The sequence below is a fragment of the Pleurodeles waltl genome, chromosome 4_1 (genome assembly GCF_031143425.1).
Source record: "Pleurodeles waltl isolate 20211129_DDA chromosome 4_1, aPleWal1.hap1.20221129, whole genome shotgun sequence".
NCBI lineage: Eukaryota > Metazoa > Chordata > Amphibia > Caudata > Salamandridae > Pleurodeles > Pleurodeles waltl.
The window spans coordinates 58150150-58167466 of record NC_090442.1 but is presented as its reverse complement, the minus strand read 5'-3'; the positions used below and the strand labels follow the sequence as shown (position 1 = coordinate 58167466).

At 44.7% G+C, this 17317-nt stretch overlaps 1 protein-coding gene across 1 annotated transcript in view; it reads right to left on the bottom strand.

Moving 5' to 3' along the window:
• CFAP57 (cilia and flagella associated protein 57) overlaps positions 1-17317 on the bottom strand; it is a 178020-nt gene that overhangs the window by 141644 nt on the left and 19059 nt on the right. The window lies entirely within an intron of this gene.

Below are 17317 nucleotides of genomic sequence, written 5' to 3'. Positions count from 1 at the left end.
CTTCTATGTCAATAATTTCATCGGAAGGCAAACATTTATAGGTTCAAGGCTTTACAATTGGAATTCCACATCTTCCATTACATATCTTAGCTAATACTTGGTAGCCCACGCTGTTTGCGCCTCCTTCATCGTACCACAGGGCTTCGATCCTGTCCTTCAAGAGTAGACTCATGTGGGCACAATGTCGAACATGGATGGCACTCTGCTAGTTTATAATACATTTCTCCACAAACAGAGAATAATTGCCTTTCCTACTACTCCACCCACAGCACCCTCCTATTCCCCAGCATCTTCCTCCCTGACATAATCACTCACCGCCAGTTAACTACACATTGATTTTGGGGTCATCCATCACTCAGACCACCACCACTGCCTACTATTAGTGTCTCGGCATAAAGAAAATCTGTCAACATCACCCATTTTAAGCTGCCAAATGCCTAATTATTACATTATTATTCAGCAAGTTTGCCTACTGCTATTCGCTTATACTCTCCTACGACAAAATGATTGTTTTCACACACACCCTGTATGTTTGTAGGAGGCCGGCCTGGTTTGTAGTGGGTACCTATTGTGCTTACACCTCATACCAGGTCTAGTTATCCCTTATTAGTGAAATGTAGGCAGTGTCTAGAAGCCAGGCTCTCTAGGGGTAGTGTGGATGAATAGGAGACATGCAAAGTTCATGCAACACCACTGTAGTCACAAAGTACTCACACACATGAAAGGAAATACTCAGTGTTACAAAAATCAAGGTACTTTATTTTGGTGACAAAAATGCCAAAAATACCTTAGAGACTATACTCCCTTAGGAGGTAGCAATATACACAGTATATACACTAGAATGCAGAAATAGCTGTAAAAACAGTTAGAAAACAGTGCAAACAGTGAAACTCACAACAGATAGCAATGGGCCCCTGGGGGAACAACGCATATACTAAAATAGTGAATGGGAAAGTCGGTTTCCCACCTAGACAAGTGTAGTGTGTGGAGGGGCACTGGAAGTGCAGGAAAACACCAAAGGTACGTAATAGAACCGATCCCAGAGCCGAGGAAAGCAGGAGTAAAGCACAGTAAGTTTCCTAGAACACACAAGAACATGAGATAGAAGATTTTGCAAGAACCAGAAGAGATTGCAAGACACCAACAATGGATTCCTGAACCTGAAGACCTGTGGAAGAAGGGGACCAAGTCCAAGAAGCACAGAAGAGTCCAGGGAGAACAGGAGCCCCTGCTAACCCAGATGAAGGTGCAAAAAGAAGAACCACCGGTCAAGAAGAACAGTCAGTACTGCACCCAAGAAGACGGATGTGGGTTCCTGGTTGGTGCAGATGGTGTCCCACGCCGGATCAATGACTACAGTCTGGTTTGGGTCACTGGATTCCGCCAACAAGCCTTGGCACATGCAAAGCTCGCGGTTAGCAGAAAATGGCACTACCCAGGACCAGGAGGGACCTGGTGGCCTCTACTCAGGAGGGGGAGCCAGAGGGGGCTCTCAGAAACTCAGAGCCTCAGAAGACCAGGCAGCAGGCACAGGAATCCCACAGCACGGGGACAAAGAAGGTGCAAAAGGAGGCCCACACAGCACTACACAAAGGGGTCTCATGCGCCGGAGAAACACTCAGGAAACTGTGCGTCGCAGGATAGAGTGCTGGGGGCCGGAGCTGCATGGTGCACGAAGAACTTTGTGGAAGGATGCCAACAGGCCTTTGCATGTGGTCCTTGGGGGTACTGTTTTGCGTGAGGAGGCAAGCTCTTACCTCCACCAAAGTTGGACAGCTGGACTTCAGGACCGTCGGGACCACTTCAGTCCACCACCCGTGTTGCTGGATCCACGCACTTCTACAGGAGAGGGGACCCAAGCCACTGCAGAGGGATGCCTGCTGAAGCAGGGAAGTGACTCCTTCACTTCAAAGGACATTCCTTTGTTCTTCTGCTGCAGGCTGAAGACAGGCAGTCCTCGGGGGATGCACGACCTGGAAACAGTTGCAGTTGCTGGCAGAAGCTGAAGATACAATGTTGTAGAAGTCGTCTTTGCTTCTTTGTTGCAGTTTGTAGAGTTCCTAGGGGGGTCCAGATGCAGTTTTGTTGGTAGAAGGTAAAGTAAAGGATGGTGAGGATTCCTGCTGGAGTCTTGCAATCCAAATCCGAGGAAACACCCAGAGGGGAGACCCTAAATAGCCCTAAAAGGGGGATTGGTCAGCCACACAGGTAAGCACCTATCAGGGGAGGGCTCTGATATCACCTGCTGGCACTGGCCACTCAGATGCTCTGCCAACTTGGAATCCAAGATGGCAAAACCCAGGGACACTCTGGAGGAGCTCTGGGCACCATCCTTGGGGTGGTGATGGACAGGGGAGTGGTCACTCCCCTTTCCTTTGTCCAGTTTCGCGCCAGAGGAGGGACTGGGTATCCCTCAACCGGTGTAGACCAGATTAAGCAAGAAGGGCACCATATGTGCCTTTCAAAGCATTTCCAGAGACTCTGGGAGGCTACCCCTCCCATGCCTGTAACACCTATTTCCAAAGGGAGAGAGAGTGTAACACCCCTCTCCCAAAGGAAATTCTTCGTTCTGCCTTCCTGGGCTCGGGCTGATTGAGCAACAGGACGGCAGAAACCTGTCTGTGAGGTGGCAGCAGCTCAGGCTGCCTAGAAAACCTCAGAAGGCTGGTATGGCAGTACTGGGGGTTCACTGTGGAGCCCCCAGTGTGTATGGAATTATAAAACCAATGCTAGAATCAACATTGGGGTATAATTCCAAGATGTTAGACACTTTATATGGCCATATTCGGAGTTACCATTGTAAAGCTGGACATAGGTATTGACCAATGTCCAGTGCACGCTTAAAATGGCGTCACCGCAATCACAAAGTCCAGGAAAATGGTCCTGGACGACGTGGGGGCACCTCTGCTAGTGCCCTCACACCCAGGTACTCTGCACCCACCCCTCAGGGTTGGAAGGCCTGGTATATGGGCGACTTATAAGTGACCTGGTGCAGTGTAAATGGCTGTAAAATGGTGCATACACCATTTCACATCTGCTCTATCTGATGAATAACAACTCTGTAAGAGTTCGGGACCTCTTAGGAGGCTGGGGGAATTGAAAATCCTTAACTTTCTTAGGAATCTCCAAATAGAGAGTGGCCCACCAACTGAGGTTTCTCTAAGGTATTATCCCTATGGAAGAGGAAATTCAGCCTGTGAATGTTACTCCAAATTTAGAGGTTGCTTCAGAAACTGGAGCGTTAAAAATTGGCCCTATCTGCAGGGTTTCCCCTGTCTTTTTGGCTTCTGACCTCCTGTATTTTTTGATCCTGTGCTGAATTTCATTTTTGTTGGCTTTAGGACTCTGGGTACTTTACCACTGCTGACCAGTACTAAAGTGCAAGTGCTCTCTGTCTAAATTGTATTGGTGATTGGTTTCTGCATGATTGACAAATTTGATTTACTAGTCCCTAATAAAGTGCATTATGTGTGCCCAGGGCCAGTACACCAAATGCCACGAGTGGGCCTGCAGCACTAACTGTGCCACTCACGAGTAGTCCTGTAAAAATGTCTCAAACCTGTCACTGCAGTGTCTGTGTGTGCAGTTTTGTACTGCCAGTTTGACCTGGCAAGTGTACACACACTTGCCAGGCCCAAACCTTCCCTTTTATTACCCCTAAGCTTGGCCAAGGCAGCCTCCTGGGCAGGGTGCAGAGTATTTAAAAGGGTAGGGCATATATCAGTGTGTTTTACATGTCCTGATAGTGAAATACTATTAAATTCAGTTTTCACTATTGCAAGGCCTATCTCTCCGACAGGGTAACATGGGCATTGCCTTGAAATGTCTTTTAAGTTCAGTTTCCCATTGGGAGCAGATAGAGATTTGAGTTTGGGGTCTCTGAACTCACAATTTAAAAATACATCTTTAGGTGAAGTTAGTTTTTAGATTGTAAGTTTGAAAATATCACTTTTAGAAAGTGGGCATTTTCTTACTTTACTATTCTGTGCCTCTGCCTGGCTGCTGACTACACACGTCTGGTCAGACTGACAGTTGGGATGTTTGTGAATTCACTCTAGACAATCACACAATGGGAGCTGAGTTGTGTTCTGAATATCCTAATGGGTCTTCCTGGGCTACAGTGGTGGGAGGAGCGGACGCCTGCACTTGAATAGGGCTACGACATGCACCTGGATTTTCCACGCATCACCCCTGGGTGTTATTTTCCTCATCAACGCTGCACAGCAGTAAGAAATCGATGCATCGCCAACCCGGCGGAAAAAGAATCCCTGCACCGCCTGTCAAGAAAATAATCAACGCATTCATTGCTTTTTCAATGCACCACCTCCTTTGCAGCCCGCATCATTTTTGTTTTTGATGCATACAAGGTAATGTGTGTTATTAGGATACAGCCATTGATTCTTCAGGATTAAGACTCTTTCAAATATTTAAAAAGTGATAGCTCTACTTGTGTTTGTTGGATTTTTGTTGTTTTGGTCTTGTTTAACTTAGATAGATATTGGCTATTTTCCCAAACTGGTGTGGAGTCCTTTTGTGGTGTTTTCACTCTGTTAGAGTGTGTGTGAGTGTGTGTGAGTGTGTGTGAGTGTGTGTGTGAGTGTGTGTGAGTGTGAGTGTGAGTGTGTGTGTGTGAGTGTGTGTGTGAGTGTGTGTGTGTGTGTGTGTGCTTGCTTAGCTACCAAGGTGCTGTGCAGGGGTTATCTTAGGTGTGTGACTTCCTTACCCTGACTAGAGTGAGGAACCGTACTTGGAAAGGGTGTAAACTGACTGCCATTTAGAGACCCCATTTCTAACATGGAGGATTTTCAGAACCCTAAAAATTCTAAAGGAGGCCCCTAAGTTTAAGAAAACCAAAGTCCTAATTGGAGGTGGCATCCACTACTTGGCCTACCAGCTGGTAGCTTTGAAAATTGGGGCCTTTTTCCTCAGCCGTTCCTTCAGTCCGCACCAAGGCTTTTTTTTAAACCAATCTGTTTTTAAATATTTTCTTAGATACTTGATGGACAACATTCACAATATCATGTGTTAAAGAATGTTCACTGCCACCGGCATCTCATAACCTGAAAAGACAAAACCAGAAGAAAAACCCAAGCCCTCCTTGTAGGAGGCTGGCTTGGCTTAAAGTGGGTACCTGATGGTACTTACACCTTGTGCCAGGTCCAGTTATCCCTTATTAGTAGATCAGTAGTGTTCTAGCAGATTAGGCTGATAGAGGTAGCTATAGCAGAGCAGTGTAGGCTGAACTAGGAGACATGCAAAGCTCCTACTATACCAATTATATCATATAGCACTATATCATAAGAATCACAATACTCAGAGTTACTCAAAATAAAGGTACTTTATTTTAGTGACAATGTGCCAAAAATATCACAGAGGATATACTCCTTTAGGAGGTAAGTAAAATACACAAAATATACACACAAACCAAAATCAGGTAAGTAAACAGTTAGAAAAGTAGTGCAAACACTGTAGTATACAATAGGATGCAATAGGCCTAGGGGCAACACAAACCATATACTCTAAAAGTGGAATGCGAACCACGAATGGATGCCAGGCCTAGTGTAGTGTGTAGAGGGTCGCTGGGAGTGTAAGAAAAAACTAAGGGTGTCCAAGATACCCCACCCCAAGACCCTGAAAAGTAGAAGTAAAGTTACCCTACATCCCCAGGAGATTCTGCAAAGACAACAACTGACTGCAAAGCACTGAAGACGGATTCCTGGACTGAGGACCTGTAAAGGAAGGGGACCAAGTCCAAGAGTCACACAAGTGTCCGGGGGGGGGCAGGAGCCCACTAAACCCGGATGAAGGTGCAAAATGGCTGCCTCCGGGTGGAAGAAGCTGAAGATTCTGCAACAACAGAGGGTGCCAGGAACTTCTCCTTTGCATAGAAGATGCCCCACGGCGTGCTGGAGGATGCAGAGTTGTTTTCACGCAGAAAGACTGCAAACAAGCCTTGCTAGCTGCAAAGGCCGCGGTTGTAGAAAATGGGTGCTGCCCGGGCCCAGGAAGGACCAGGAGGTCGCCCCTTGGAGGAGGAGACAGAGGGGGTGCTCAGCAGGACAGAGAGCCCACGCAGAAGCAGGCAGCACCCACAGAAGCACTTGAACAGGCGTTCATGAAATCTGAGCACGGCGGTCGTCTCAACACTACAAAGGAGGGTCCCATGAAGCCGGTGGTCACCTCAGCAAGTTGAGCAATGCAGGACGGAGTGCTGGGGACCTGGGCTATGCTGTGCACAAGGATTCCTTGCAAAAGTGCACAGAAGCCCTAGCAGCTGCAGATCACGCAGTACACAGGATTACTGTCTGGCGTGGGGAGGCAAGGACTTACCTCCACCAAATTTGGAAAGAAGGACCACTGGACTGTCGGGGTCCCTTGGATCAAGCTCCTGTGTTCCAGGGACCACGCTCGTAAAGATGAGAGGGGACCCAGAGGACCGGTGATGCAGAAGTTAGGTGCTTGCGTTAGCAGGGGGAAGATTCCGTTGACCCACAGGAGTTTTCTTCCTGGCTTCCAGTGCATGGTGAAGGCAGACAGCCCTCAGAGCATGCTCTACCAAGAAACAGTCGAGAAAGCCGGCAGGATTAGGCGCTACAATGTTGCTGGTAGTCGTCTTGCTACTTTGTTGCGGTTTTGCAGGCGTACTGGAGCAGTCAGTCAATCCTTGGCAGAAGTTGAAGAGAGAGATGCAGAGGAACTCTGGTGAGCTCTTGTATTCGTTATCTGATGAGAAACCCACAGGCGAGACCCTAAATAGCCCTCAGAGGAGGATTGGCCACCTAACCAGGTAAGCACCTATCAGGAGGGGTCTCTGACGTCACCTGCTGGCACTGGCCACTCAGAGGCCTCCATTGTGCCCTCACACCTCTGCATTCAAGATGGCAGAGGTCTGGGACACACTGGAGGAGCTCTGGGCACCACCACTTGGGTGGTGATGGACAGGGGAGTGGTCACTCCCCTTTCCTTTGTCCAGTTTCGTGCTAGAGCAGGGGCTGGGGGGGTCCCTGAACCGGTGTAGACTGGCTTATGCAAGGAGGGCACCATCTGTGCCCTTCAAAACATTTCCAGAGGCTGGGGGAGGCTACTCCTCCCCAGCCCTTAACACCTATTTCCAAAGGGAGAGGGTGTAACACCCTCTCTCAGAGGAAATCCTTTGTTCTGCCTTCCTGGGACTGGGCTGCCCAGACCCCAGGAGGGCCGAAGCCTGTCTGTGGGTTGGCAGCAGCAGTAGCTGCAGAGAAAACCCCAGAGAGCTAGTTTGGCAGTACCAGGGGTCCATGCTGGAGCCCCGGGGATGCATGGGATTGGCACCCCAATACCAGATTTGGTGTGGGGGGACAATTCCATGATCTTAGACATGTTACATGGCCATATTCGGAGTTACCATTATGAAGCTACATATTGACCTATATGTAGTGCACACGTGTAATGGTGTCCCCGCACTCACAAAGTCCGGGGAAATTGCCCTGAACAATGTGGGGGCACCTTGGCTAGTGCTAGGGTGCTCTCAGACTTAGTAACTTTGCACCTAACCTTCAGCAAGTGAGGGTTAGACATATGGGTGACTTATAAGTTACTTAAGTGCAGTGTAAAATGGCTGTGAAATAACGTGGACGTTATTTCACTCAGGCTGTAGTGGCAGTCCTGTGTAAGAATTGCCTGAACTCCCTATGGGTGGCAAAAGAAATGCTGCAGCCCATAGGGATCTCCTGGAACCCCAATATCCTGGGTACGTAGGTACCATATACTAGGAAATTATAAGGGTGTTTGAGTGTGCCAATCAGAATTGGTAAAAATAGTCACTAGCCTGCAGTGAAAATTTTAGAAGCAGAGAGAGCATAAGCACTGAGATTCTGGTTAGCAGAGTCTCAGTGACACAGTTAGCCACCACACAGGGAACACATTTAGGCCACAAACTATGAGTACCGGGGCCCTGGCTAGCAGGATCCCAGTGAGACAGGCAAAAACAAACTGACACACAAGTAAAAATGGGGGTAACATGCCAGGCAAGATGGTACTTTCCTACACTCCTCTTCTGCGTGAAAACCAAAAATAATGTTTTTTTTTTTTTTTTAAATTAGCTAGTTGAACCTTACAAAGTAGTCATTATCAATTCAACTGTGATTCACATTATATAGCAATGATCAGTAGATATATCCCCACTTGTCCTCATCTCTCTGTTGCTATCTCAATAACAGAATGCACTCACTGCTTTAAGTTTAGGGAAGGGACAGAATGCGAATGTCAGACCAGTTGAAAGGAATGCTAGTCCTGATTTTTTTCCAAACTTGGTGCGCCTTTTATGCCGTTGATGCCTCTGTATCATAGGCGGCTGCTCCCAAATGGAGGCTATTATTGGTTTAGCAGCACCTAGGTGGATCCATTTGATTGTTTTTGTTTGAGAAATGAAGAGTGAAGGTTCAGTAGCACGAACCCTCTATCACTTGGTAGAAGGATAGGGTTTTCTTTACTGCTAGAATTTCCGCCCAATAGGTTTTAAGTCAGGCATTGACACCAAATGTGCCTAAAGTCTCACAGGAGACCACATCTCCTCCAGCACACTGGGTCACTTATTGGATTAAATCAGTATGACTTAGTCAGATCCATATAACAATCAAAACTCACTTTATACTGGGCTTCCCTTCCGTGTACACTAGTGGATTTTAGCTAAATCTTGCCAGGGAAAACCACATGTAGTTTCAGTGTTATCTGTCCTACTTTGCATGACCATTGTTCTGTATAGGGACATCCATTTTTATGAAGTATCTCAGTCAAAATGCCATAGGTACTTGACATTGTATTTTTTGAGCCTGTAGCAGAATCGCCAACTCTCAAATGCACCTGGTTTAAATGCCAGATAGAAGGCTGTAATTGCAGGGTAGGAGCATACTGGAAGGGAAAGATAGGGAGACCATGTTGTTTTGTTGTATGTCTTAGATTTTTAGTACTGTGCTTGTAGGAGTGCTAAGATATATATTTAGGGAATAGTCTGCCCTAGGTTTCAAAGGTGGACCTACAGTGTACCTTCCAATAACAATCGTTCCATAAGGAGCCAACCATTGTTAGTTTCCTGGAGAGACTAGCCTACCATTATCCTCACATGAGCTTCTTTCTAGCAGGTGTGGCCTCTTGGGAACTATATACACCATTCGTGGGAGCATGTCCAGATAAATCAAGTGGGTGAGAAGATCCTTGTGTTCTATGACTAGTTTTGATTCAATGGCCTCTGGAATGGCTGAAATAAATAGAGTAGTCTTGGTAAAACATTAATTTTGATGACACTGATTTGTCTAAGCTGGGGCATTACCTCAGGTCACTATGCAGTATTTTCAAGAGCTTCGGGTAGTATGTTCCAAACCAGTCACTTTCAGAGTGACATGAATACCTAGGTAGATTGAGTAGTTTCCCCAACAGAAGGGTGTCAGCTTTTCCAGCTTGTCCACCACTGACTGACTTAGGGATACGTTGAGAATGGTCTTGTTAAAGTTAACTTTAACACCTGCCACTTTTCAATGCTCTACAATAGTGACATTAGAATTGTAAGTGATATTTCAGGTGGGGAAAGACTTCACAGGACAACATCCGCAAACAGTTTGATTTTATGGATAGCCCAACCAAAACAAATTCCCTTAATGTTGGGCACCTTTCAAATTCAAGTTGCAAGTAGCTCTATGCTGAGGCCAAATAAGAAGAGTGAAAAAGGACATTCCTACCACGTCCCCCTGGAATGATGGAAGGGTTGAGATTCATGTCCGTTCAAGTCTATCCCAGGAGTAGAGCTGTAGTAGTTAGCAAAGTACGTGGAGATGAACCTTGTGAATTACCTTAGTGAGAAAATACCAAGAAACCCATCAAAGGCTTTTACATCTCCTAAAGAGACAAAAATCATAAGGATCAACTTCTACTTCTAGATCTTTTCATTCAGGTGAAGAAGATAGTTTCCAATCTTTGTGGCAGGTATATGGTAAACAGTCTAGAATCGGTGTTCATGAGTGCTATTGGTCCAAACAATGAGCACAGATTGGGATCGTTCCCAGTTTTAGGTATAGGGGTATACCTGCCTCCCCCATTAAAGGGATAACCCTTCCCAGTACAGAAAGGCTATTAAGCAAGGATAAAGGTTTACGAGCAAGGGTTGACTATCTTCTCAGCGACCTTTGCGGGGAAGGGGAGACGAGAGATAGGACGGTTGTTCGTGATGTCTTCGGGGTCTGCTTTGGGTTTTTTGATGAGTGCGTTGACTTCGACGGCTGGGAAGGTTGCGGTGTCGAATGAGCAGTTGATGACGGCGCGGAGCTGGGGAGCAATGATTTGGCTGGCCTTGTTGAAAATGTGGTGGGGGCAGGGGTCTGTGGGGGAGCCTGAGTGGATGGAGTTCATGTTTTTTTCAGATTCTTCGTCGTTGGTGGGAAGAGACAAATGCAAAGTTACAGAGGTTCTTGAATAGTATTTTCAGAGGCAATGATAAGGTTCCTAGCGGCAGAAGATGTGAATTCGGAGGCCTGAGCCAGTCTAGAGACGCTCTCCATTGTTATTCTTTTTTTTTGGGTGTTGGAGATGGGGAAGATGTAGAGAACCCTGGAGTGTGAGCCTCACCAGGTGGCGTGAATGGAGAGACTTTGGTGAGGCAATTGAAAAAGGAGAAGACAGAGAGCCAGATATCATCATGGATATTGACAGGATGGTGACATATTCATTCGGGCCTTGCTTGACAAGGATGCAAGGGGTGATCTTGTTCGACATGGTTTCTTCACTATCGAAAGCCGAAGTCAAGATTGTCAAGATTTCCTAAATGGAGGATGGTGTTTCCTCTTAGAGGCAAGTGATGATGATGGCTTTGTCAATGTTGATTGTTGAGTCTTCTATGGTGACAGTGATCTTGTTGACATCCCCTTGGCGATCTGCTGATGGTGCCACATCTTTGGAGGATTGAGGCTCTCAGTCTTTACAGCAGTGGTGAGTCGATGGTGCTGAACCCAACTTAGACAGTGAGCAAAGCAGGCAACAAAGTCTTCGACTTCAACGTCTTAAGTCTCAACAGTGATCTTGAGCAAAGTCAGGAATGATGACGTCAATACATTTTTTCACCTTGTCCTTTGTTCCTAGGTCTCTACGTTGGGGGGGAATTCTTTTTGAGAATTGCCTTGTTTTCAGAGAGAGCATGAGAAGAGGTTTCCTTCATCCTTTTCTTCTTTTTCTCTACTGCTTCAGAGTCCCTGGGGGAATCTTTGAGATTTTCTGGTATATATCACAACCCTTCACATGCATTACAAGTAGATCCTTGTGCAGGCTGTGCCCCTACAACCGCAATTTATCCTGCCCGGATCCATTCACAAATTTTGCCTCCAGTTCTTTGTGCAGTGAGAAGACTTGATAAGTGACCTTGGAATTGTCCGGTGATCAGATTAGGTGCAATGCAACAGGCATTTATTTTACATTTGGGGGGATCGGTCTTTGCTTCAAGAGGGCTCAGAGAAGTATGAGTTGTGAATAAAGCATTTTATTATATGGCTTATTTCTAGCAAGTGCACACTGGAGACTACATTCCTGCAGGTAAAAATGCTGTTTTCTTGCAAATCAGTTACTTCACTCTAGGTGGGCTGACAGTGCAGACTTTGTGGAGCATTGCAGCATATGTGCACATCTCATGAAGAGTGCACTGCACTCAAGCAGTCAGCCAGATTCAGACATTCTCTGGGTATGTGAAGTGGGAGTGGAGGCTTCTTTTCACTTGTGTCTGGTAACAGCAGCAGCAAGTTGCAAGAAAAGGTGGTAATTGTTGTTCTGAGACCTTCTGCAGCATATGTCTCAATCACTCACATTCCAATTCAACACAGAATGCAACTAGAGAGGTTTGCATAAGAGGAAGATTTTTCTCAAAAGGAGTCCCTACCTCATTCATGGAATGTGCCCCGATGCTCTGATAGGCTAACACTGATTCTAGGGTTTACGTTGTGCTCACTGAATACATGTAGGTTGCTCCTATGTCATTCTGCACATACATTTGCCATATGCTGCCTCTATCCAGGGCATGCATGTGGCTGGCTCCTCTGTCACTCCAAGGTGGACTCTAGAAGGCCTGTGCCATTTCAATATCAGCAGTGGGTGTCCGTATCCAATGCAGGCCAGAAGGTTGCTCCAATACCACACTGGGCAAACTCTAAAGGGCATTTATCATATGCTGGTTCCAGGCAGTGGATCACTGTGGGTTGATCATCTCTTGTGGGGGTATAGAACATGGTTGTAAATAGCTACTACTAAAGGTGGCTTCTCTGCATCTCCTGAGCAAGCCCCCATACCATAGAATACAGCTGTCACAATGCTCATTCTTATGGGTAGTTTCACTGCAGCTCCTTTGAGCACACACAATGGTTGGTTGCATATAACCCTTCACATGGGATGCTCATCTGCTGCTCCTGATCCCCACTGAATGGACTTCAGCTGGATGAACATGGTCCTTTCCTAGGGCTTCTCCTCTCTTCCTACGATGAGGAGTCCACCAAAAATGTTTTAAAGTCTATAGAAACAGGTACCTCCCAATGTCAGCACCATAGACCTTTGGGCTTCTCCTACAACTCAGGCAAGAGGTCAAACTACATCAGACAGACCACTTCAAAGACAGGAATCTGGATGCGTCTATTCTTGCACTGTTCCTTTAACACAGGCATGGGTGCTGCTTAAAACTGCCATTGAAGGCTATGCAGCATTCTTACTCACTATCCATCCACACTCTGGTCTTCAGTGCTTAAGCATCCAATTTTCACTTCAATTCCATGTCAGGTGCAGGGAAAAACAGATTAAAACACAACTCTGGTTAGCACTCATGCCATTGAAACATTACTCACAGAGACCACATGACAGACACATTTCAAATCCATACCCCATGGAACAGGGTGCAACCAATCTGCAAAAGCATTTTAGCACCTTTTCATGTGCACAAGGCACTACATTACTGCCAATACAGTACAATACACATGCAGTGGACATATGCAAGCTATCAAAGTGAAGAGAATACCTACACTGGAGGCTCTACTGAACCAGTCCATCCTGGTATCCGATGGCTTGCAGTTCTGCCCAGCCCACCAGATCTTCCTCCCCATTTGCTAAGGCATTATTGCCAGTACCAGTCTTGAGTTTCCCCTTCCTCACTCATACACTCCTACGTGCCTGTTCTGGCACTCTCTCTTACCCACAACACAGTCTGCCCTAGGCAATTCCATCAATCCACTCTCAACTCAAGGAAGTGTCCATGACTGCCCAATGGCTTCTACAGCTCCCTCTCGTGAACATTCACAGGCCTCTTCTCCCCAGCCACCTGTGTGTGTTTTCCACACCCAGCATTAAATCTTATCACTCCTGCAAACCACTCATGAAGTTTGTATCCACCCCTACCTCCTCTAGGGAGCACTGATTAGAAAGCAGCTGCATGGAGTCAGCAATGTGATAGAAAGGGAAGGCAGCCAGCAAAAGGTAAGCATGAAAAAGTCTTCATTGGGGGGAAGGGTGTGTGTCTGTCTGAGGTTCTATGAGAGTGTAATAGGAGCGTGTAGATATTGTGTCCACTCTGCTAAAATGCAGGCCCTTATATATTCTTGAACTTCTTGGTAACTTGTGGACATTTATGGGCTGATGCTCATTGCCTATCTCTAGTAACATGCTGTGCTTGGCATAATAGTAGTAGTTCTTGTCCACCTGTGGGCATCACCAACTTGTCCTTATGGCTTTAACGTAGACTCTGGTCAGTAGAAAGGCAGTGTAGGGCTGGCAAAGTAAGAGAAATATGGTCAAGGAGGGGTAGCCCAGAGAGAATAACAATAGCTATATATCGCAATAGGATTTGGCCATTTTAGGATATACTTTATTATACAACAACTTCTCCAGTTCATCCGTTTTAGTTTCTAGCACTGTAATTTTCAGCACAATGCAACAATCTATCATGCCACCTTCTGCTTTTGTTCCCAATCCATCATCACCTGATTCGGACTGGGAACAGTGGAAGGAAGCATTTGAAGTGTATTGGATGCACTAGAAGGAGACAATTTCACACGCAAAAGGAAATTTGCAATATTAAGACATTGTTTGGGTACAGAGGGACGGAAAATACTTAAACATACACCCAAAGAATCGTTATTAGTAATAGAATGTGAAGGAGATGGAATTGAAGATGAATATGAGACAGCAATAAAATCTTTAGATATCAGATTTAAAAAATTTAAAAAATTCACTTTAGAAAGATATAAATTCCATAGAAAGGTGCAAGTAAATGGTGAATCTGCATCACGTTATGTAGGTGCACTAAGAATGTTAGCCGTTTCCTGTGAGTACAAGATTTTGAAGAAGAAATGATAGGAGACCAATTAGTAGAGAAGACCAGTAATAAGAACGTGCAAGAAGCTTTATTATCTACACGCAATTTAAACCTACAAAAGGCATTAGAAGTGGCCACAAAGATTGAAAGTACTACATCTTACATGGAACAAATGGCAAATCACAACCTCAACCACAGGGTGTACTAGCTGTTAAGAATTAAAATAAGAAGTTTATAAAGAAAGAAGGCCAACAAAGTCAGAATATGAGTGGTAAATTAGAAAGATTATATTTAAGCAGACCGATGGTGTGTTACAGATGTGGTAGTATTTCACATTTAGGTAATGCTAAAATACGTCCTGTCATTGATAAAACATGTGCTAAATGTTATTTTTTTAAGGGATACTTTGCTAGGGTGTGTAAGTCATCTGGCAAACCAAATTCGAACAAAGTGAATGGTATGGATCTGAACGAACCGCCATCTAGTGAGGAAGATGAAATATGTGTCATTAGCAAAGCTGAGTCACCAATATATGAGATGACAGCACAAGGATCAAAAAGACCATTTGCCAAGTAGTAATAAATGGGATAAAAGTGAGAGTTATAGCATATTCAGGATCTCCATTCACTCTATTGAGTGAGACAAAATGGAACGAGTTATTTAAAAACCAAGGATCTGCATTAAGACATTCCAAAATACAACCAGTGGGATATGGAGGAAAGCCTATTGGGGTTTTAGGTGAATTTGATGCTGAATTGATGTTCAAAAGTAATGTGACACGAGGAACTGTATATGTAGCCAAGGATGAGGCATGTCTTCTAGGATAGTATGACCAAGGGAACCTAGGAGTATTGTTAGATCCAAACAATCCAGAACAGGTCATACTGAAACAGGAGTACAAGTGTCAACCATTAAACCTGATAAATGGGAAGAGCAATATCCAGAAATATTTAATAATAAATTGGGTTTGTTCAAGGGATTTGTACACAAAATAAAAGTAAGAGAGAATGCTGAACCGAAGGTACATAAAGTACGAAAGTAATACTTTTAGGGAAGCTCTTAAAGAAGAATTGGGCAAGCTGTGCAAAAATGATGTCATTGAGCCTATTGAATTGTAAGACTGGATCGCACCAGTTGTGTTAGCTCGGAAAGCCAATGGATCCATAAGGATGTGTGTGGACTTGCGAGACCTGAATGAGCAGATATGGTTAGATCAATATCCTTTACCCAACATAACTGTTGTCTTCTATCAAAGGTGGCAAAATATTTACTTTATTAGATATGACGTCAGTATATCATCAGATTAATCTTCGCCCCAGGCCATGGCCTTACATGGCATTCAATACTCCTGAAGGGTTATTCCAGTATAAGCACATGCCCTTCGGGTCGGCATTGGCTTAATCGGTTTACCAAAGAACATTTGAAAGCGCGTTTAAAGGTATGCAGGGTGCGAGAACTTTTCAGGATGATATTTTAATATATGGTAAAGATACCAGTGAGCATGAAGAGAGATTGGGTCCTGTACTGGTCCTATTGAAGGAAAAAGGTATATCTCCCAGTCCAAAAAAATGCAGTATAGGTGAGACATCTATAAATTATTTAGGATTCGAACTATCTGAAGTGGGTATTAAACATAAAATCGGTCTAGTGAGGGCCATAGAAGACTTTGTTGTCCTGAAAGTAAAGATCAGGTAAGGCCCTTTATGGGTTTAATCGAGTTTTGCTCGAGATTTGTACTTAATTTTTCAGAGAAAACTCTCAATATGAGGAATCTATTAAAGAAAAATTCCAGATTTGTGTGGGATGAGAGCTGTAATAAGGAATTTAAAAGTATTAAGAAGGAAATAGCTCATGCTGTTTTATTGAAACCTTTTGATACCAAGGATCACACCATAATTATGGCTTATGCTAGTCAGAAAGGGGTAGGTCTGGTGTTGATGCAGGAAAGAGAAGGGAAAGAGGAGGTAGTGGTGTTTGCTTCAAGGCGTTTGAGGGGGGCAGAGGCTACTTATTCTGTAATGAATGGGAACCGTTAGCCTGTTGGTGGGGCATAACACATTTCAAACAATATGTATGGGGCACACGATTTACTGTGAGGACGGATCATAAACCTTTAGTATAACTGTTCGGAACAAGCGGTGCTGAAAAAGCTACACCTAGAATTGCCATGAGGCAATATAAGCATTGTGAACATAACTTTAAAGTTGAATATATTCCAGGGAAGAAAAATGTTAGCATATTGCTTATCTAGACTGACAAGTGATGATTCTAGTGAAGGTAAGGGGAATAACAGAGAAGATGGTGACAGTGATGATGGTGATGTTGCTGTATGTTCTAAAGGGGATCATTTAGAAGAGACCATATCAGAACAAGAATGGAGAGATAAGTGTGAAGCTGATCAAGATCCTAAAATAGTTATGCAAGGTGTATCGCTTGGGTGGTCCAAATGGAATTTTGGAGAGGAATATGGAAGTAAGTACAAGCATGTTTTTGATGAGTTGTCTACAGTGAACAATTTGCTGTACTGTTCTAAATCCTTAGTGGTACCTTAAGGTATGAGAAGTAAGGTGTTGAACTTGGCCCATGAAGGTCACATTGGCATGCGTGTCATGAACAGAAGGATTAGGGAAAATTTCTGGTGGCCTGGTGTACATAAAAGTGTAGAGTACTATGTTAGAGAGTGCATGAATTGCGCCATTAGGGACAAATCTCTGGTAACCATTCTGAGTACTGTAGAAGCTGTCAAGGTTCCTGAGAAGGCAGGGGGTAAACTAGCAATTGATATCATAGGACCTCTGAATATTGCGGGTGATACTCGAGAATATGGGATAGTTCTTATAGATTATTACAGTCGTTGGCCTAAAGTAAAGTTTCTGAAGATGCCAAATACTAGCAATATAATAAAATGGTTGGAACATGTTTTTGCGAGAGAGGGTATTCCTGATGAGATTCTGACAGACAATACCAGTCAATTTACCTCTGAACAATTTGAGAAATTTTAAATTTTCT